We start from the raw sequence: 22004 nt of genomic DNA on the forward strand, positions 1-22004 counted from the left end.
AAATATATTTAAATATATATATATTAAAAATTCTCAAAAAAGAAAGAGCCTCATATTTATGATAAAAAAATTACTGCTGCAGATGTGCTCTTGACTATGTGTGCATTGGTGGGCCTCATCAGCTCTCACACATAAAGTGATTCAGCGTATCAGGATTTCATTTTCGAGTGTCTCTATGGGTATCAGCCCCGAAGACACAGTGGTGAAGGACACAGATCAGCAACTAGACAACATGGGATCAAACAGCAGTGCAGTGCAGAACTGGAAAGGCAACAATGTGCAAATAAACATAAATATGTATAAAACATAGTTAAAGTTTATGGATATAAATTTAATTGTGTTCTTTTTATGAGCAGGACAGGAAACAGTCGATTAGTGATGTGTCGGTCGCGAACGAAATGGCTCTTAGAGCCGGATCTTTGACGTGAACCTCGCGAACTGTGGGGTTTTTTTGTCTTTCTCTCACCCTCTCTCGCACTTTTTTCCGCTTCACTCAGCACGCGAGCCCTGTGCTTTATGCTGGGCAGGGGGGGTAGTTACACTCAGTAGCACAGGAACAGAGCGGGAGGGAGAGAGAGAGAGCCAGGGACAACAATGTCACATTAGAAAGGTATAGTAATTATCGACAACTATTTTCAGTTGCAGAAAATAAAGGATTCGGAAAGTTTATTCATGCAGGCCCATATGACAGAGAATGTGCATGTTCTTTTTGTTTTCATATTATAATTTATATTTAATTGTGTTGTGGTTTGCAGAGTTTTGTGTTGTTTCACTTTAAATTAGTTTAAAAGGAAAAAGCTGAAAATTTAAATAGTTAAAAGTTGAACTGTGACTAGTTGGTTTTTGTATTATATGATTTATTTATGACATTTTATGTGGAGTGAATAAATAAAAGTATATTTACGGTGGCCCCTACAGACAAAGCACATACAAACTCCAAAACACAGCAGAAGTCCTCCAGGATGCTAGGGGGCAGTGTTGAGCTTTTGTTACCTAGTGGCTACACAAGCCAGCAAGTACCAACGACCGGATTTGGTGTGTGGCAGTAACAGGTAAATGAACATTTATTTTTAATTATTTGAATATATATGAGTGCTTGTGTATAAATACACAAACAATACACACATGCTTTCAATTGTGTAATTTAGGTGATCTAAGTAGCTCTGTTTGGAAGTTCAGTTCATGCTAGAAATGTGCTTTGGAGTTTGTACGTGTTTTGTCTCTAGGGGCCACCGCATATACTTATGTATAAACATATATAAATAAAACCACTTTTTTTTACATTAGTAATTCCTTTTGTGCATAATTTTATATTATTGTTAATAATACATTAATTAAAGCAACAAAACAACCTGAAGAGCCGGTTCTCTAAAAACAGCCGGAAATCCCATCACTACGATCAGTGGCGGTCCTAGCCTGTTTGGCGCCCTGGGCGAGCACTCCCTCTGGCGCCCCCCCTCCGGACACACACAGACAAAACATATTAATGATTGTACATTAACATAAAACTGTTGTACACACACAGATATGCACTCCAGTATGAACACAAATCCCCCAACTCAAGGATCACCACAACATAACCTAACACACCTACATCTTAGTTCACAGATTCACTTTATCTAAGGTTTATTTCTGAGATTTCACACAACCCAGGATTCAAATCATGAATACATGATGGGCTTGGATTTACAACATTATGAATGAAATGTGCTCTATTTGGAAGCAGCAGGTCTTCCTCCCCGTTCGACGGGTTGTATGTGAGACCTTAAATCATCAAACTGTAAATTTTAAATTGTTATTGATCCTTTACTCTGAGTCCTAAAGTGTATATTTATTTTCTTACTCTTCTTATATTTATTGTTTGTTTACTTGCACTGCTGTAACTGGAGCCTCGTTGTCTCGTCTCTCTATATACTGGACTGTATGTAGCGGAGATGACAATAAAGTTTACTTTGACTTCAGCAGCGAGCAGGTGCACCGAGGGCTCTCGCGCTCACTTTTCGTGTACAGAATTTCGAAAAAACATCGGTGCAAATTATAAGTCTGTATCATGATGTCTGGTGATTTCGTGTTTGTTGTTTTGTTTTTATTTTGTTTTATTTTGCGAGTTGGTTATTAGATGCTGCTCCAGCCAGCCAGTGAATCCCCCGCCGCCCCGCCCTCTCCTCACTGTGCCGCAAGCAGCAGGCGCACCTCGCAAACGAAGGGTGCCCTTACTCCCAGCAAATGGGCGATAGAAAACCGATCGGTGCCTATGCCATTCCCAATATGCGCTGGCTGACGTCGGGGCAGCACGAGTACAAGCATTTTTTTAAATTTGTTTTTGCCGATGCCCGTGATGCCGCCCCCCACCACGATGTTGTCCCAGGCAACCGCCCGTGTCACCCGAGTTTCACCATTTGCTCCAGGAGCTGCACCTGGACGACGGCTGCTTTCAGCGATATCGCCGTCTTTCACTCGCCCAGTTTGAGGACCTGCTGTCCCGCGTTGGTCCCAGCATCGCCCGCCTAGACACCAACTACAGGTGCTCAATCCCACCTGCAGAGCGCCTGTCCGTCTGCCTGAGGTTAGTAATAGTGTTTAATACGGTAGTCCTTTTTTTGATACCTGTGCTAATATGTGCTAAACTATCGTTTATACACTGGTAACATGGATGTGCTATGCTAACAGTGAATGCCGTCTGTGTTTACTGATAGCAAACTGTGGTACAGAGACGACTGCGTATAATATTTCTAGTGATGCTCAGAAGGTCTCATCAAGTCCCGATTTAAATCGATTTATGCTGTTATCAGTGTTTGCAATGACAGCATGGCTGTGGTGTCTATCAGTGTATGCTCTCGGTGTTTGCTGATATCAAACTGGTACGAGGACCACAGGGTTAATCTTTGTAGTGATACTCACTCCTTTTTATTTAGACCTGGTTTGATTCTGGGATAGTTGAATATTTGTATATAATCCCTGCAGCTGTCAGACTCTATAGCAGGGGTCACAGCCTTTATTAAAACAGAGTTAGATAAAACTGTGAACTGTTTGGTTCATCTCTAGTTACATGGTTCTATCTTGATAAGCTGTCTTATCACAGATTAATTTTTCAAAAATATTAACAATGATTTAAGCAAGGAAAGGGCTACATGTCAACACTCAACTCTTTATTTCTATTAATGTCTTACTTCATTCCTACCTGATTGACATGTTTAGGAATTATGAGTGATTGGCTCACTGTAGGGGTAAAAGTTGTTACCAATCAAATTATGATATGTTAAAGTTAAAATAAAACACAACTGACTATTTTATATTATAACTAATATATCTCATGTAAGATTTATGTTTTGTGATTTAAATCTGACTCCTTCACAACCAAGCATTCAGTTACAGAGTCGGTGTGTCCACGGTGAGCCAGATCACCCCCCAGGTACCAATGGCCATCTGGGACTGTCTAGTGCAGACCTTGCCAAAGTGTGGGGCCCGCCCCCTAGAGGGGGCGCAGAGCCATGGCAGGGGGGGTGCGGGGTGAAAAGAGGGGGGGAACAAAACACTTGGACACTGCTAGCACGGGGCGCCCACAGAAACGCAAAACAGGAGATGAAGCTGAATATGTTTCCAAACCAACTTCATTCTAAGCCAAAGACTAGAAAATATGGTGAAGCAAATCTTCCCTTTGGCTTCACCTGCACAAGTGCCGAAGTAGGTCTCCCTGCAGGATTGGTTTTCCCTTCGTCGGGAGCAGCGCTGGGCTGTTCAAATCACGGACAAACAGGATCCCACAGCTGTTTGTGTTTTTAAACCCATTTTGCACAGAGAGGCATTTTTTGAAAATGTATTGACAGCAATGTTGAACATTATTACACAGGAAAAAACAACTACATGTAAAATAATGACACCGTGACGCCTCTGCCTTTGTAAATGGAGGGACAGTAACTGCGTGTAAAACCTGCAGACAGTCAGATTAACAGTATTTTGTCTCTATCATTCTGCAGTTCATCTCATGTAAACAATAGCGTGGCCACAGCGTGGCGTAAAAAAGGCACATACCTTTGATGTTGTGTGACGAACTCTGTATTCCTCGTCCACATGTAAACGCAAAAAAGGAGTTTTGAAAAATCTCAGTTTTCGGTGATTGGAAACGCCGTTTACGTGGACGAAACAGCTGCGCATTCAAAAATACCCGTGTAGGTGCGGACGCAGCGTAAAAGAGTTAGTAGTTTCTTTTATTACCACCTGTAATTTATTGCAGATTACTTGTATTTGCTTAATTGTTTACTAAATGTTTGAGGTGTGAAATAAATCGCAATGGAGCAAAATATGGGCGTGTGGTTGGAGGATGTCTGCGTGCGTGCGCGTGGGGGGCGCGAACATTTTTCTTGTAAAACAAAGGGGGGGCCAGCAAAAAAAGTTTGGGAACCGCTGGTCTAGTGGACAACTTCATGGCTGTGCCTTCATCTGGAGACAATGTTGCCAACTTAGCGACTTTGTCGCTATATTTAGCGAGTTTTCAGACCCCTTAGTGACTTTTTTTTTCTAAAAAGCGACTAGCGACAAATCTGGCGACTTTTTCTGGTGTTATTGGAGACTTATTTATGACGACTTTTTGACATGAAAGGGCGTGTTGCTCTTACTCTCAACAAGCAGCGGTGCTGCCGTGGGCACCTCACCCGTGCTAAAGCGCTCACGGGCAGAGGATAGTCCTCCCCCAGCTGCAGGAGATGTTTACACCTGTGCGTCCAAACTGCAAATGAACAGTGCATGAGCGAAGCCGCTGCTCCCGTTTACTGTTATGCTGTTTTGTGGATCACAAGGTTTAAAACTACTTCTAAACACACACACACACATAACGTAACTACACCAGAGTGCTTATTTCGGGTCACTTTTGCCGGTCCAAGCCCGGGTAAAGGAGCAGGGTTGGAATTGTGACATTAAAAAACAATAATTGCTAAAAGAAATTTAATTTGTGGTTCTAAATAAATTCTAAATGCATTTAGGACATTTTTTGCTCACTTTATGTCTCTTCCACGATGTTATTTCTCTCTCCAACAACGTAGGTTACAATTAGATTAGCATGACCAATTATGCAAATTAGGTGATGACGTCATTTAGCGACTTCTAGCGACTTTTAGGACAACCAATAGCGATTTTCCTTACTGAGGAGTTGGCAACACTGCCTGGAGACTGGCGGTCCATCACAGAGGGATTTCAGGAGCGCTGGAACTTCCCTCTGTGCTGTGCAGCTCTGGATGGGAAGCACATCCAGACAAAGGCACCCCATATATCATATAGGAGACACACACATTGATATACACTAAATATTTATTTCATTTCTTTTTTTTTGTGGTGCCCAAATTTATGCAGCTGCTTGATTTTGTTTAAACAATTATTGCACACTTTCTGTAAATCCAGTAAACTTCTTTTCACTTCTCAAATATCACTGTGTGTGTCTCCTGTATGATATTTAACTGACATTTTTTATTGTAACAACCAACGATTTATACAGGAAAATAATGTCTATTAACAAGGTTGCCCAAACCTTTGCATCCCACTGTATCAGTATATTTTGTCATTAGTTTAATATGAAATAAATTCTACATGTGTCAAGTCGTGTGCCAACATTTGCTGTGTAGTAGAACTGAGACATTAGTCATTATAAACATTTATTTGAAATAATATTAAAATTCTCAAACAGAAAAACATTAAACATAAATATATAAAATATAAGTATTTACAGAGAGACAGGAATAAAAAGGACCAGCTGCTCTCCAGAGCAGGAACAAGGCTGAGGAGGAAATGCTCCATTGGAGACTGGTGTGGCCTCTTCAGGGACACCAGGGTGGCCAGCTCCACCACCGATGGACCGTCCTGGGACCCGTCCCTCATCTGCCTCGGAGCCGTCCTCCTCTGTGGGCCTGTAAAACAGCACAAAACACAAAGAAATGAGAAGGCTGCTACTAGATTTTAATTTCAACATTGAAAAAAAACCCACAAAAACAGGATATAATCAGATTGGTTGTAGATATTTAGTAAAGGTGATCACAAGGCAATCCCACTGACTAAAAAGGTATCAGTGCTTGCTGTACATACCTGTGGGTGCAGCAGCAGGAGCTCAGGGACTGGGGATGCTCTGCTGCAGAATCAGTTGGTTCTATCAATACAGTATTAAATGTTACCAGGTTGAATATAATAATCATAGAGTAGACAGTGGTCCCTCATTTACTGCAGCAGGGGTTCTCAGAATAACTAGCCCCTGGCCACGCACTTTATACACTTTTTTCCCCACACACACATGAACATTGGTCACAGTTCTCACAACTGATTCTCAAAGTGCAAACCTTTGTAGATTGCAAAACGTAAAAGTATTAATATGCCGCGGTTTGTCTTCATCTGCCCGCCACTTTCGTGCGCCTTTTCCCCTCGCGGTGCAGGTGTCTATTTCCGAATGAGGCTCATAGTTATGGGTGTTTTTGTGCTGTTTTTTCTATTGAACGTGATGGTTATCAAAACCAAACATGATAAATTTGGCAAGCGCAGTAGACACGGCATGGAGCAGATTTGTCAATCAGGCTGCAGAATGCAATGCTGTACTGTGCAATAAAAAATCAGCGAAAAAGCAAAGCAGTGACGGATGAACAGCGGGACCACTGTGTGCTGTTTATTAATAAACAATAAAATATATTCTTAAATGACAACATGCATAAAAGCAGAACGGTATTTGTACGTCAGTGGGAAAATAGCGGTGGCTTGCTAGCTTTTGTGCTGCTTCCCCGGGTCAGTGAAAACTTTCAAAAGAGAAATGAATGAACTTACCAGGTTGCCCGATCTCTTCACATATCTTCCTCCAAGCTCGGTCCTTTTTATTCCTGTCTCGGTACAGAAAGCAGCTGGTGTCGTACAGCTCCGAGTTGTTTTCTAGTTGATTAGCCTTTCCTCCATATTGAATGAAGAATGAAGAATGAAGGGCTTTGGCTGGACCTGCCCCCTTTGACCTAGGTCAGAGCCACGTCAGCAGGCTCCTGATTGGTTGTCGCGGCGCGAATTGACGCTGGAGTTCAGATTTTTCCAACTCGAGCGGTAGACGCGTAACGTGCGTATGCACAAAACGCAACACAAAACCTGACGCGCGTGGCTTTATTCGCGGGTCAAACACACCAGACTCGGTACACTGACGCACGTTTCACGCGTTTTCACGACGCAAATCTGCTTCCGAATTTTCGCGGGACCCGCAATCGCATGTCATCGCGCTTTTCCATTGACAAAAACAAAACAAAACACAAGTGCAATCAGGATTCAACTTTATGATTTGTTTAAGCCTATGCACCTGATAGGAATGTTCTTGTTGATCAGTGTCTCTAATAACGCAACTAAAACTTCAGGCTGGGTCAAAAAACGCATAATGCAAACAGAATATTTAAATGCTGTGAGGAATAACTAAGAAAGTGCATGTGGGTGAGCAGAGAAGATCAAGAAGTAATGTGGTGGGGAAAAAAGCAGGTGAAATGTTTTATAGACAAGTGTCTGAACTATATATACATTCAAAACCTACAAACAGCACAATGACAAACAAAGCAAGCAATGCCAAGACAGGGTCAGAATAACTTTTGAAGAGGCTCTATGTAGTGACATTTGCACTGCAAAGGCCAAAAAGGAGGGAAAAAAGCACAGAGTTTGGCTGAGATCCTGGATAAAGAGGCATGTGGGATTGTAGAGCCTAAAGCGAAACTGGAGTTGAGCCTATTTGGAAAAACAAAGCTCTTGGTTGGTCCAAAAGAGGTAAGATAAGATAAGATAAGAAAAGATAAGATAAGATAAGATAAGATAGAACTTTATTAATCCCTCGGGTGGGTTCCTCTGGGAAATTCGATTTCCAAAAAAAGCACAGCAACGACCGAAGTTACAGTTACAGAATTGTTATATATATATATATATATATATATATATATATATATATATATATATATATATATATATATATATACACACACACACACACACATATATAAATACAGAAACAAATATAAATAAAATATACAAAGGGGATAAATAGAATAAATAGGAATAAAAAATAAAAATACAAGTGAATTGCACATTTCAAGTATTGAGTCTGTTGACTATTTACAAAAAGTATTGCACAAGGTATTGTACAGTGAGGTGAAGAGGCACTACAGCTTAGTTGTTCCCCCCTCCTTTGTCCTCCTGTTTCCCCTCCCTCTCCCCTCCAGAGAGGAGTTAAACAGTCTGATGGCGTGTGGGACAAAGGAGTTTTTAAGTCTGTTAGTTCTTGTCTTGGGGAGAAGCAACCTGTCACTGAACAGACTCTTCTGGTTGTTTATGGCCGTGTGCAGAGGATGCCCAGCATTGTTCATAATGTCCAGCAGTTTCTTTAGTGTCCTTTTCTCTGCCACTGTCACCAGAGTGTCCAGCTTCATGCCGACCACAGAGCTAGCCCTCCTGATCAGTTTCTCCAGCCTGGATGAGTCCCTCTTTGCTGTGCTGCTCCCCCAGCACACCACAGCATAGAAAAGTACTCCAGCAACCACCGACTGGTAAAACATCCTCAGGAGCTTCCTGCAGATGTTAAAAGACCTCAGCCTCCTGAGGAAGTACAGTCGGCTTTGGGCTTTTTTGTACAGGTGCTCTGTGTTGCATGACCAGTCCAGTTTATTGTCCACCCACAGCCCGAGGTACTTGTACTTGTTGACCACCTCCACCTCCTCCCCCTCTATCTGAACCGGCAGTGGACCTTCTCTGGACCTCCCGAAGTCCACAACCAGTTCCTTAGTCTTTGAGGTGTTGAGTTGCAGGTGGTTTGTGTGACTCCATGCGACAAAGTTCCTCACCAGACTTCTGTACTCCTCTTCCTGATCATCCCAGATACACCCCATGATGGCCGTGTCATCTGCCAACTTCTGAATATGGCATAATTCAGAGTTGTAGCAGAAGTCAGAGGTGTACAGGGTGAAGAGAAGAGGGGACAGCACAGTTCCCTGTGGTGCTCCTGTGCTGCTGACCACTGTGTCAGACGTGATGTCCTTCAGCCTGACGTACTGTGGTCTGTCGGTGAGGTAGTTGGAGATCCAAGCCACCAGGCAGGGGTCCACCTCCATCCTGTTCAGTTTTTCCTGAAGCATACAGGGCCGGATGGTATTAAAGGCACTGGAAAAGTCAAGAAACAGTATCCTGACCGTGCCTTTTCCCCCATCCAGGTGTGAGTGGGCTCTGTGTAGGAGGTACAGGATGGCATCCTCCACTCCGACACCCGCCTTGTATGCAAACTGTAGTGGGTCCTGGGCATGTTGTACCTGTGGTCGGAGGAGGTTGAGGAAGAGCCGCTCTAGAGTCTTCATAAGATGTGACATCAGTGCCACCGGTCGGAAGTCATTCAGCTCATTGGGCCGGTTCTTTTTGGGGACCGGGACGATGCAGGATGTCTTCCATAGGGCGGGCACTCTCCCCAGTCGCAGACTGAGGTTGAAGACTCGTTGTAGCGGCTCCCCAAGTTCAGCAGCACACGCCTTAAGCATCCTAGGACACACCTTGTCTGGGCCTGCTGCCTTTCTGGGGCGAAGCTTCCTCAGTTGCCTCCTGACCTGATCCACTGTGACACTGGGAGATGTTTGGGAGGAGGGGAGGGGGGGAGATGTCTTGCTGCTGAGAGAGGGATTGGAGGAGGGGGGTGTCATGGTGTCAGGAAGGGGGGGAAGCGAGGGAGGCAGGAGAGTGGGGAGAGGACTCTGTAGTGAAGGTGAGGGTGGGGGGGTTGTGGGCTGGTCAAACCTGTTGAAGAAGTTGTTGAGTTCGTTTGCCTTCTCCACAGTCCCCCCCACTGTGCTTTTCTTGGTGTTGTGGCCTGTGATGGTTTTCACACCATTCCAGACCTCCCTCATATTGTTCCTCTCCAACTTCTGCTCCACCTTCCTCCTGTAGGTGTCCTTTGCTTCCCTCAGGCAGCGTTTCACCTCCCGCTGTGCTGCTTTCATCTCCTCCTTCACTTTGCTCCTGAAAGCCTTCTTCTTCATGTTGAGGACAGCTTTGACTTCCTGTGTTACCCACGGTTTGTTATTAGGATAACACCGTACCGTCTTAGCAGGGGCGACTGTGTCCACACAAAAGTTGAGGTAGTCTGTAAGACAGTGTGTCGCCCCCTCTATGTCCTCACCATGTGGGCTCAGGAGCACATCCCAGTCTGTGGTGTCATAGCAGTCTCTCAGAGCATCCTCCTTTTCTGGGGTCCATCTCCGGATGGAGCGCGTTGTGACAGGCTGCCTTTGGACGAGGGGTGTGTATTGTGGCTGTAGGTAAACCAGGTTGTGGTCTGACTTCCCTAGTGGGGGGAGGGGGGTGGCTCTGTATGCATCTCTCACATTAGCATACAGTAGGTCAATTGTCTTGTTGCTCCTTGTGGGACAATTCACAAACTGGTGAAAAGCAGCCAGAGTAGAATCCAGTGTGGCATGGTTAAAGTCTCCAGATATAATAATGAAAGCCTCGGGGTTTTGTGTCTGAAGTCTTGCTGTGACTGTGTGTATTTTCTCACAGGCAGCTGTTGCGTCGGCCCTCGGAGGGATGTAAACACACACACAGATCACATGACTGAACTCCCGAGGTAGATAATATGGCCGCAAGCTAACAGCTAGCAGCTCCAGGTCCGAACGACATACAGATACTTTAACGGAGACGTGTCCAGGGTTACAGTATCTGTTGTTAACGTAGACAATGAGTCCCCCACCTCTGCTTTTTCCGCTGGCCTGCGTGTCCCTATCGGCTCTCACGGATGTGAAACCACATAGGTCTACGTTAGCCTGCGGCGTTAGCTCGGTTAGCCACGTCTCCGTGAAGATAAACAAGCTGCACTCACGGTATAGTCTGTGGTTGTTCAGAGCGCACAGTTCGTCAATCTTATTCTGTAACGAGTTCACGTTGCCCATGATCACTGTCGGGATTGATGGTTTGAATCGCCTCCGGTGATCCGCTCTCCTCGCTCCAGTTTTGCAGCCTCTGTAGCTCCTCTTTAGCTCGGCCGGGATGTTGTGTCGCATGCCGGTCTGTCCCTTTGTTCTTAGTGCCAGCAGCTCCACTCTCGAATAGATGAAGGAGCTGGTTCCAGAAGTTTTGAAAAGTGCATTATCCATCTTGTATCACTATATCTAAGAGGTATAAGTAGAGGAAGGTGAAAAAAAGTTTGAAAAGCCTAGTCTAAAAAGTTAAAGTTAACAAAAAAGGTGCGGTGTTGCAGAGCTACTTGGAAAGGCTGCCGTCTCTCCAGCGCCATCTTGTACTGGTGTGAAGGTGTGAAGCTTGTGAAGCTTTGTGTTTTTAAAATTCAAACAAAAACCTGTAAAATGTTAAGTCTCCTCCTGTTGGCCCTTTTATATCATAGCTAAGTGATAATATGCACCGTAGTCCAGTAATTGCACTGTAAGTCTTACTCTTCTGTTTTATGATTTTTCTTCCTGATTTTCTCTTCTACTTTATTTAAATTTAGATATATACTAAGCTTTTTTAAATGAGCTCTGTAAGTAAGCCCTGAATTCTTGAGCATGTACTGAGTGCTAATAGTGTTAGTAGTACATTTCATGAATGTATGTATTACTATATACAGTGTGACCTCAGATTCTACAGGAGCCACTCTTCCAGTTTGGATTTTTAATCGCTAGCTGCTAATACCAGTGGAACTACTTTAGACATTGCTTTCCACATATGTTCCATTTGTTCTTTAGGCCCCAGAGGGCTGGAGGTCAGTGTGAGTGATTTCACCACATAAATCTAAAGCTGCCAGGAAAAAAACAAAATTGCAATCTCCTCAATCTTGTGCTCGTTCTTTCTGATATTGTTGTCATCTGGGATTGGCGCTGCTGTCTTTTTCTCCTTGCTAACCAGCACTATTTGTGGTTGGTTAGCCACAAGCTAGTCAGTCTGGAAGTTGTCAGCTGGAACTGAAAGTCCCAGTGGATCTCAGCCCTGTCATTCATGACTACCTTTGGGCATGTGTTCCATTGGGACTCAGAGTTTTGTAATCCGTAAACGGCACAGATGTTTCTGTACACTATCCCAGCCACTTGTGTCTGTGCAAACTGTCCAAGCTTGCATGTTGCATCCTGCTGCGATGTGCTTGACCATCTCAGAGGTACAATGAAAATATTTAATTGTATATTCATCCACCGAGACTGAAATCAAAAGAGATTGCAAGTGCAAATGTTTTTTGTCAGAAATGTGATTCTGATTTTTGAAGCTGCTTCCATTAACAATTATTGGAGTGTTCATTTGGGATGGACTTTTTATTGAAACAAAGGCTCTGTGGGCTTTGTGGTTATTTTTCCCATGATCTGATTGAGTGCATTGCATGACTTCTTTTTCATCATCAGCTGCTATCTGATCAAAGCTTCGGCCAGAATTACACTGTATCATATACAATGTAGTGTCTGTGCAAAGTAATTCAGGTAAACTGAATGCTGTTGAATATTTAGAGTGCTCCTTCAAAAGCATCCTGCAAACAGTGGCCAGGATGAAGAGCCTTTTTTCCCCTTAACTTTATTGGTACTATTATTTACTCTAATAAATCATCTGATTACTTCCACCACTAGAGCTTACACAGTATTTATTTATTTTTTTACATAAAGTATATACACAGGATAATGTAGCTATTGCTTTCCCATGGCCATTTTCTAACATATTCTATGACTCCAGCTGAGACTGGAGCAAATTTATTTACTGTCAAATGTAGCTCGTGGCTTTATTTTGGATGTGTTGACATTGATTATAACCTTTAAATCTCCACAGCACAGCAGCATAGGTATTACACTGGGCAGACAAAGGCAAGGCAGAGCCAGACCAGGTAATAAACATTGTGCAAAAAATTCAAGTCAGGCAAAATAAATCAACAGGTACAAAAGAGAGATTTGCTTGTTCCAACCAGGAGCTGTAGGTCGACTCTGCTTCCACACTTCAAGCACTGTTTGATGGAAAATCTAGCTTGAAATGGCAACTATGAACGTATGCTGCTCATAGACACACACACACACACACACACACACACACACACACACACACATACTGGCTGATTTGGGTTGTCACCGTGACAGAAGGATCACCTGTGACAGGGGCCACCTGAATTAAAGCTTAACAGGCCAGCAACCTGAAGTAGACACAGAGAGAGGTTGTGTCACCTATTGTAGCCAACCTTTACATGGAGAAAGTGGAAAGGAAGGCTCTTGGCTCTTTCAAAGGGAGAGTACTCAGCCACTGGTACAGGTATATAGACGACACCTGGGTCAAAATCAAGACACAAGAAGTGGAATCCTTCACTGCGCACATTAACGCTGTGGATAAAAACATCAAGTTCACCAGGAAGACACAAAGGACGACTGTTTGCCTTTCCTGGACTGCGCTGTGCACATTGAAGAGAACGGCAACCTCATTCACCTCGACCCTCTTGGAAGACACTCCCACAGGGCTTAAATCTGGGACTCTCCACCATTTGACCTTAGAACTGCAGAAACTTCTCGAATGAGAGGTGAAACATCTTCAAGCAACTTAAAGAAGTCCAGAGGCTTTTCTTTACAAGCTCCTTAGACTAGTGTCAGGGTTACAATTAGGTTATGGTTAGGTTTAGGGTAAGGGGTAGGGAAACCATTATGTCAATGACGATCCTCACTAACATAGCTGAACGGGCTTGTGTGTGTGCGTGTGTGTGTAAGCGCATGTGTAAGCGCATGACAGAGATACACAGTGTGTGTCTCACAGTCACAGGAGCCCCCCTCCTTGCTTTACCCCCTCCTGCTACTGTTTGACCAAGCTTGTAGTGATCTTCCCTCGGGGACAGCAAGGCTTCAGATGTTGCAGGTCTCCTGTTTGGTGTACTTAATTATACCAAACTGCTTCTGTAGGATGGAATAACAGCCGCAGTATTGTAATGTCGTGCACGATAAACTGTTATGTGCATTAGCACAGCTCTTATTTCACAGGCAACGCCAGAGCCTTGTCATTTCAAGAATTTTAAATACTGCCAGTCTGTTAAAGGCGCTGGCTTGTCAGAGATGAGAATAAAGTGTCCTTTGGTATCATGTCAGTGACATGACAGATTATGGAAATACTGAGACAGTTTTTAGTCACAACTCATCACACATGGATGCTTTAGCATTAGCATCCCATTTAAACACACTATTTTGTGTTGGACTGATGTTGTTTCCTAAACTTAGTCAAGTTATTTTTGGTTTCTAAGTATTAATGAATCAAAGCAAATGTAAAATGTGAGTCAGAACAAAGTTTAAAACAGAAGTCCCAATTGGGACATGATGCATGGTCTCCCAATGCCTCGTAATATCGACTGTTATTCTGAAACAGGACTGTCTCACTATCCAAAAAATCAGTGGATGCTGTACCAGTGCATTAATGCCGAACCACACCTCATGTGTTTTTCTGTGACATCAGGGTCTTGTCCTATGAAGTGAGTCCACTGTTCCTGGTAATCAGAATCTGGCCTTTAAGTGATGACGTGATGAATCCTACTTCCGGGCCTAAAGTAGTCTGCGTTTAATATGGCTTTTGTGTTGTTAACATGTTTAATGTTTTGTATCTTCTTCTATTTAATTTCAAAAAGCCCCTAAAATCAGTCAGTGATCACTGTCGGCCTCTCTCGGTTTTTATTGCCGCTGTTCATTTTACAGCTCAGTTTATAAAACCTTCCAATGTAACTGCAGCCCAGCCCAGCAGCAGTATATGAATGACTAACCTCGTATTGTGGATGGATTATCTCAGTTGTTCTCCTGACTGAAGTTTGGTCCTTTTACAGCATCTTGCCATGCGATTGCATTTGTTCCTGACCACCGAGAACACTCACATTAACTTTTATCGAGTGTATTCAAACCTACCTCTGGCGCCGGTGCCCACCTCTCAATTTTAAATCCATGTAGACATTGAGGGTTCTCGGGAGTGGCCGTGCTAACACCTGCTGCTCTCTGGCAGCAGCACCATGCTCTCCCTTGTTTTAAATGCACTTTAGAGCAACACGCAGCAACACTACACATCAGCGGGAGGAGGGAGGTATGGGGTCTTCACACACCCCCGTTCTCTACTAGCCATCGGGGCGGGGGGGCTGGGAGGAGATGTTGGGAGATGTTTGCTGTCCGATTGGCCTCCCTGCTGCTGCGGAGCCTGGGATGGTCTGCTTGCCTCCACCCTGGGGGGAGGGGTAACATCTCTTGGGTCTGGGTTCTGGGGGCGAGGATACCTGGACCCGGGGTATAGAGTATGTTTGGGGAGTGTGATTGTGTGTACATGTCCATTTATGTCAATCCTTACGTTGGGTGAGTGCTGAGTGTTTGTATATGTGTGCATGAGGGTTCTTGGTGTCCGGGGCTGGGCACTCAGGTATGTACCGGCTCACTCCCAGTGGCTACTGGCGCCTGTTGCTCGGTCAGGCCTCCTCCGGGGTGCGGGGGGCCCTCGGGCCTCCGGCCTCTGGGCCTGCGGCTCGGTTCACTCTGGCACAGCTGGCTGCCGGCAGAGCCGGCAGAGCCGGCGGGCACGCCGGTGCAGCCCCCTCTAGCTTCTGCTCGGTGGCTACTGGGTGACGCCTCGTCTGGGGATCCTCAGCCCTTCCCATGAGGGTGGCACGGATGCCCCTCCGGTGGTCCTCCTTGGGCTCTCGCACTCTGGGGCCTCTGGATGTCTGGGGCCTGGATCTCCTCCATGCCTGCTTCATGCCCTGGGGGGCGGGGCTATGGCTCTCTACATCCTCTTGCAGACCATTACATGTGGAAACCTTTTGAATACAAGCGCACTGATCCACACAGGTGTGCACACGGGTGTTCACTGTCCGTAGACTTAAATTACACCTTTCTTGGCTGCTACTTCAAAGCACATTGTGCGCTGTCTGTCCTGCGTGCTGCACAACAACATTGAATATTTAGTATTTACTGCTGTTTACACTTAGCTAGATTAATGCGATGGTGTTGTGTTTAGTATGTTGCTTTGTTTTCTTTTTTCGATTCTTTTTCTCTCAACAGGTGATCCAGGAGATTTTTTTTCCCTTTCTCACTGTCCCTCTCCACTTCTGTTTTTCTTTTCCTTCCTCTTCCTCTCTCCCTTTCCTATCCCTCACTCATGTCTGTCCCGTCTGTAACAACTGAAAATAAAATTAAATAAATAATAAAAACAAAGGTCAATCAAATGGACCAATACGGCAATGCCACGATGATCCATTTGGCAAAATAAATCCATTGGGTATCCTTGTTGGTCTTCAGACAACAATTCTGACGGCTAAAGAACCAAATGGGACAGGCAAAAAAAACAAAAAAAACAAAAACAAAAAAAAAACTTTTATCGAGTGGAAAAAAAGTTAGTGTGTTTATATTATGCTAACATAGTTGTGTCGCTAGCGGTCATGTAGCACATCGTTATATACCTGCTAGCCAAATTTCAGTAACCCTACAAACGTCACTGCTGTTTCTGTCTTCATTTATGTCGGTAGTGATAGCAGAGCTGTACATTTGAATTTTTCAGAAATCCATCAGTCAGGACATGCTATATTCTATTTAAATGGAAGCTAGCAAGCTAACTTCCTGCTAACTTCTAACTCCGTTAAAGGTAATAAATCCTGTTTTCATGGATGCCTGGATGTTAAACTTCATAGTTACACCTGGTAAAGCAGCAACGCTGATCATTTTATTCCAGATGAAAGACTTTAGACAGTTTTTAACTCTCAGTGATGCCGCAGTGATCGTTTGATTTATGGACCTGCAGCGGAGTTTGAGCCCAGACAAGGCTAGTGACGTCAGACTTAAAGACCAGATAAGTGGTCACACAATGCCAGTTATCTACTGGTTACATTAATCCAGGGTTTCCCTAGTGCATTCACTTAAAAGTTATGATGTTAGCAGCATCTAACCAAGCCAAAAGGGACATTACACAAATCACAAGACTCACAGAAAATGATCCCTATGAGTGCTACCTATTCAAATTACAGGTTGCTAAGAAAGGTGGGATTAAATGAGATTGAAGTCCCTTCGACTGTGAAAAAGGGCTATAAAGCCCCTATTCTATTAGTGCCTACTTGGACCGACTCAGCATTGTTCACCACGGTTTTCCATTAGGTCAGAGTACCTGCTTGCCCAGGGTTCCAGGTGATTTGAGCAGGTACTAAAATGTGATGTCATCAGACTGCATGCCACTGATTGGCTGGTCAGTAGTCTCATTCGATGAGTCATTAGAGCGGCTCATTTACGAAAATTTAAAACCCTAACCCACCAACAAGGAAAATGGCTACAACCCTGTGGTCCCGGAGTCTGACGAAGAGCCAGAGATCGAGCAGCAGGTATATTCTCGCCTTGACGTCCACCATTTTTGTAGCATTCGTTTTGCATATTAATTACGTCACGGGATGCACGTTGCTACAACAACAACCACGCAGGTTAGGTAGTACTGGATTGCAATGGAAAACCAGTCGATCTGTGTCGAAGTGTGGCGATCCGTGGTGAGTTGATCCGAGTAGGTACTAATGGAAAAGGGGCTTAAGTTACCATGGCTACATATATAGCGAGGGTTTATCCTGATGTTACCTGGATAAGACAAAATCCAGCTTAGTACAGGCCTCAGATGGTAGTATAAGAGTTCTGTGGTCATGTTCTTCATTTAATAGCTGGTTTAAAAAAATGATGTGGAAGCTTGTCCATGAAATTTCAAGTGGATCTAAATGATCTTGCATATAAAATACAGCTGTAATGTGAACGTTCAACCATTAACCCTTTACAGCCGATCGGAGCGGGCACGCTCTGTTTTGCGTAACTATTTTTAAATCCCGGTAGCTCTGCAACCAAGTAAGCTAGCGCAATAATTTTTTTTTGCATATGAAACTGGAGGAGTTGTACTTACATCTTATGCCATCAGCTTGTCCTCGGTCACAGTTTCCTTCCACATATAGCTTTGCAAAAACTGCATAAAAATCACTTGCAGCAACAAAAACATGATATTCCAGAAACACGCTTCGCCGATCCATCAACTGTTTGTAACACTTCCTACGTCCATCAGCGCGAACTATCACATGACCGCATGACCTGCCCGAAACCGGAAGTGACGTCATTTTGCGGAAATGTAGTTTTTTACGATCGGGGCCTTATGAGCTTGTGTTTTACTTGTTATGTGTTTTAAAAAGTTATGTTTGACTTTATGACTTTCTGTGTCGTTTCTGGGATGCTTAAGACTCATATTGCACTGCTGGAAATAGTTTATTTTGATGCATATGCTGTTATTTTGCAAATTTGCACTATAATATTTATTTTCGTTTTTCCTGCAGTATATAAAAATTGGTGTATTTCAAAAATAAAACTATGAAGACACTCAAAATAAATTTCCTGTGGTGGGAAACTAGTTTGTGTAACTTTTTTGTATTTACAGTTTTGAGGGATAAGCCTCTTAAATTTCTCTAACTAGAAATATATGTTAAAAAAACAAAAACGATTTTCAATTTTTTTGTAGTTTATTGCACTTTTTTGCAATTTATGTAATTACTATGCACCTAATGCAGACATATTATTAAAGTTTGGGCTATAATGGTTGTATTGATGTATAGCAACTTGAAATGCTCCCAAAAATGGCTCCACAGCATGTAAAAATATAATATAAGCTCTGGCGAACTTGGTTCTATGGTAAGGCAAGGCAAGGCAAGGCAAGGCAAGTTTATTTGTATAGCACAATTCAACAACAAGGTGATTCAAAGTGCTTTACAGAGACATTAGAAACAAGAACAAATAAAAAGCATGATTTAAAATTGAATAAAACAAGCAAATAAACTAACTAACTAATTAACAAACAAACAAACAAACAAACAAACAACAGTATATAAAATCAAAACAGATAAAATCAGAACAGTAGATAAAATCAGTAGTTAAATGTAAGTTTTGAAATTTAAGCTTAAAGTGTGGATTTGGTGCTTTATTCAAATGCAGCTGAGAACAGGTGAGTCTTCAACCTGGATTTAAATAAACTGAGTGTTTCAGCTGATCTGAGGCTTTCTGGGAGTTTGTTCCAGATATAAGGAGCATAAAAGCTGAATGCAGCTTTTCCGTGTCTGGTTCTGACTCTGGGAACTGATAAAAGACCGGATCCAGATGACCTGAGGGATCTGGAAGGTTCATACTGGGTCAGGAGGTCACTGATGTATTTTGGTCCTAAACCATTCAGAGCTTTATAGACCAGCATCAGGACTTTAAAGTCTATCCTCTGACGGACAGGCAGCCAGTGTAAAGACCTCAGAGCTGGACTGATGTGGTCCACTTTTTTGGTCTTAGTGAGGACTCGAGCAGCAGAGTTCTGAATGAGCTGTAGTTGTCTGACTGATTTTTTAGGTAGACCTGTAAAGATGCTGTTACAGTAATCAAGCCTACTAAAGATGAATGCATGGACTAGTTTTTCCAGGTCCTGTTGAGACATCAGATCTTTTATCCTTGATATATTCTTGAGGTGATAGTAAGCTGACTTTGTTATTGTCTTAATGTGTTTTTCTAAGTTTAGGTCTGCATCCATCACTACACCCAAATTTCTCGCCTGGTTTGTGGTTTTTAGATGTATAGATTGAAGTTCTCTGGTGACCTGTAATCGTTTTTCTTTGGCGCCAAAGACTATTACCTCAGTTTTGTTTTTGTTTAGCTGGAGAAAATTGTGGCACAACCAGTCATTGATTTCCTCAATGCATTTACCAAGAGCCTGTACAGGGCCTCGGTCTCCTGGTGACATTGTGATATATATTTGTGTGTCATCTGCATAGCTGTGATAGTTTATTTTGTTGTTGTTTATAATCTGTGCCAGTGGGAGCATGTAGATGTTAAACAGAAGGGGTCCCAAGATGGAACCTTGGGGAACTCCACATGTGATACTTGTCTGCTCAGATGTGAAGTTACCTATTGATACAAAGTATTTCCTGTTTTCTACGTATGTTTTGAACCAGTTTAGTACAGTTCCTGAAAGACCTGTCCAGTTCTCCAGTCGTTTGAGTAATCTGTTGTGGTCAACTGTATCAAATGCTGCACTGAGATCCAGTAAAACTAGGACTGACATTTTTCCACTGTCTGTATTCAGACATATGTCATTAAACACTTTGGTCAGAGCAGTTTCAGTGCTGTGGTTCTGTCTAAAACCTGACTGGAAGGCATCGTAGCAATTATTCTGTTTTAAGAAGTAACTGAGCTGTTGAGAAACTGCTTTTTCAATGATCTTACTTAAAAACGGGAGATTTGAGATCGGCCTGTAGTTGTTCATTTGTGTCTTGTCAAGATTGTCCTTTTTCAGTATAGGTTTGATTACAGCAGTTTTTAGTGATTCTGGAAACACACCTGATAATAAAGAAAAGTTGACGATCTGTAACAGGTCTGACTCTAAAGTCTTTGAGACCTTTTTGAAAAAACTTGTTGGCAGGACATCTAAACAGCAGGAGGAGGAGTTCAGTTGACCTAAGATGTCCTCCAGGTCTTTGCTGTTAATAGGTTGAAACTGTTTCATGGTGTTTAAACAGTTTTTTGGTGGACACAGTACATATTCTGGATCTGCTGTTGATGTACCAATTGCTTGTCTAATTTTTTGGATTTTTTCAGTGAAGAATTTGGCAAAGTCATTGCAGGCCATGGTCGAATGAAGTTCAGCTGCCACTGACACAGGAGGGTTTGTTAGCCTGTCGACTGTAGAAAATAAGACCCGAGCATTATGGCTGTTTTTAGTGATGATGTCAGAGAAGTAGGACCTCCTTGCACTCCTCAGTTGTAAATTATAATTGTGAAGTTTCTCTTTATAAATGTCATAATGAACCTGGAGGTTTGTTTTTCTCCATCTGCGCTCAGCTTTCCTACACTCTCTTTTTTCATTTTTCACCAGTGTGGAGTTTCTCCATGGAGACTTTTTCCTTCCAGAGATAACCTTCACCTTAATGGGAGCAATAGTGTCCATTACATTTAACATGTTAGCATTGAAGCTATTGACGAGCTCATTGACTGACCCTCTGGACAGGTCAGGTGTTAATGGGAAGACCTGGTTAAAAATTGCACTACTGTGTTCAGTTATACACCGTTTTGTGATCACTGTTGTTGATATATTTGTGTGGGCTGAGATTTTACTTTCAAAGAAAACACAGTAATGATCAGACAGGCCCACATCAGACACAGTAACCTTTGAAATGCTCAGGCCTTTGGAGATCAGTAGGTCAAGAGTGTGTCCTCTATTATGTGTGGCCTCTGTTACATGCTGAGTCAGCCCAAAGTTGCCCAGAGTGTTACTCAGGTCTTTAGTCCCTTTGTCCTGAGGGTTGTCCACATGAATGTTAAAATCCCCAGCAATAATTACACAGTCAAAATCAACACAGATCACAGACAGCAGTTCACTGAGGTCATTAAAAAAGTCTGTGCAGTATTTGGGAGGCCTGTAAACATTAAGAAACACAACTTTGGATGGGGCCTTCAGCTGTAAAGCCACATATTCAAAAGACTGAAAACTTCCAGGAGATAGCTGCTTACATTGAAATGATTCATTAAATAAGACAGCAACCCCTCCTCCTCTCCTGCTCGCCCTGACCTCACTGATAAAACTGTAGTTAGGAGGGGTCGTCTCGATGAGAACAGCTCCACTGTTACTTTGGTCCAACCAAGTTTCAGTTAAAAACATAAAATCAAGGCTATGCTCAGTGATTAAATCATTAATTAAAAATGTTTTCCCAGCTAGAGATCTAATGTTTAATAAAGCCAACTTAAGTGTTTTAGAGGTATTACTTGTCCCCTCGTGTTTGGGAGCAGTCTGTGGCACACAAGGTATGTTTACTATGTTTAAAGATCTTTTAGAGTGCAGCTCTCTGTGTTTTGACCAGGCCACATGTCTCCTGTCACCTAAAAGTACAGAAATTTTAAAACCTTCTAGTAAACAGGGTCCCAGCTTCTCCTGGGAAAAGTCATCACTGCCATAATCCTCACAGCCCGGACCCTTCACACATCACGCATCAGACTGCGGAGACAGGGCATGAAGAGGAACTAAGGGGGGCGAGG

At 43.1% G+C, this 22004-nt stretch overlaps 2 long non-coding RNA genes across 3 annotated transcripts in view; one reads left to right on the plus strand and one right to left on the minus strand.

The window, feature by feature from the left end:
* The first annotated feature begins 2204 nt into the window (after positions 1-2204).
* Positions 2205-22004, plus strand: part of LOC147313758 (uncharacterized) — a 61867-nt gene continuing 42067 nt past the window's right edge. For both annotated transcript variants that reach the window (XR_015124989.1, XR_015124988.1), the window contains exon 1: positions 2205-2566. This is a non-coding gene — a long non-coding RNA (uncharacterized LOC147313758). The remainder of the gene's footprint in view (positions 2567-22004) is intronic.
* LOC147313759 (uncharacterized) lies at positions 5672-6927 on the minus strand. Its single transcript, XR_015125109.1, has 3 exons — positions 6796-6927; positions 6073-6133; positions 5672-5897 (listed from the first exon to the last, which is right to left on the minus strand). It is a non-coding gene; the product is annotated as an uncharacterized LOC147313759 (long non-coding RNA).

The sequence above is a fragment of the Aulonocara sp. 'chitande type north' Nkhata Bay genome, linkage group LG15, assembly GCF_057382095.1.
Source record: "Aulonocara sp. 'chitande type north' Nkhata Bay isolate Kocher_YH1m ecotype deep benthic linkage group LG15, A_spYH_male_GT1.1, whole genome shotgun sequence".
Taxonomy (NCBI): domain Eukaryota; kingdom Metazoa; phylum Chordata; class Actinopteri; order Cichliformes; family Cichlidae; genus Aulonocara; species Aulonocara sp. 'chitande type north' Nkhata Bay.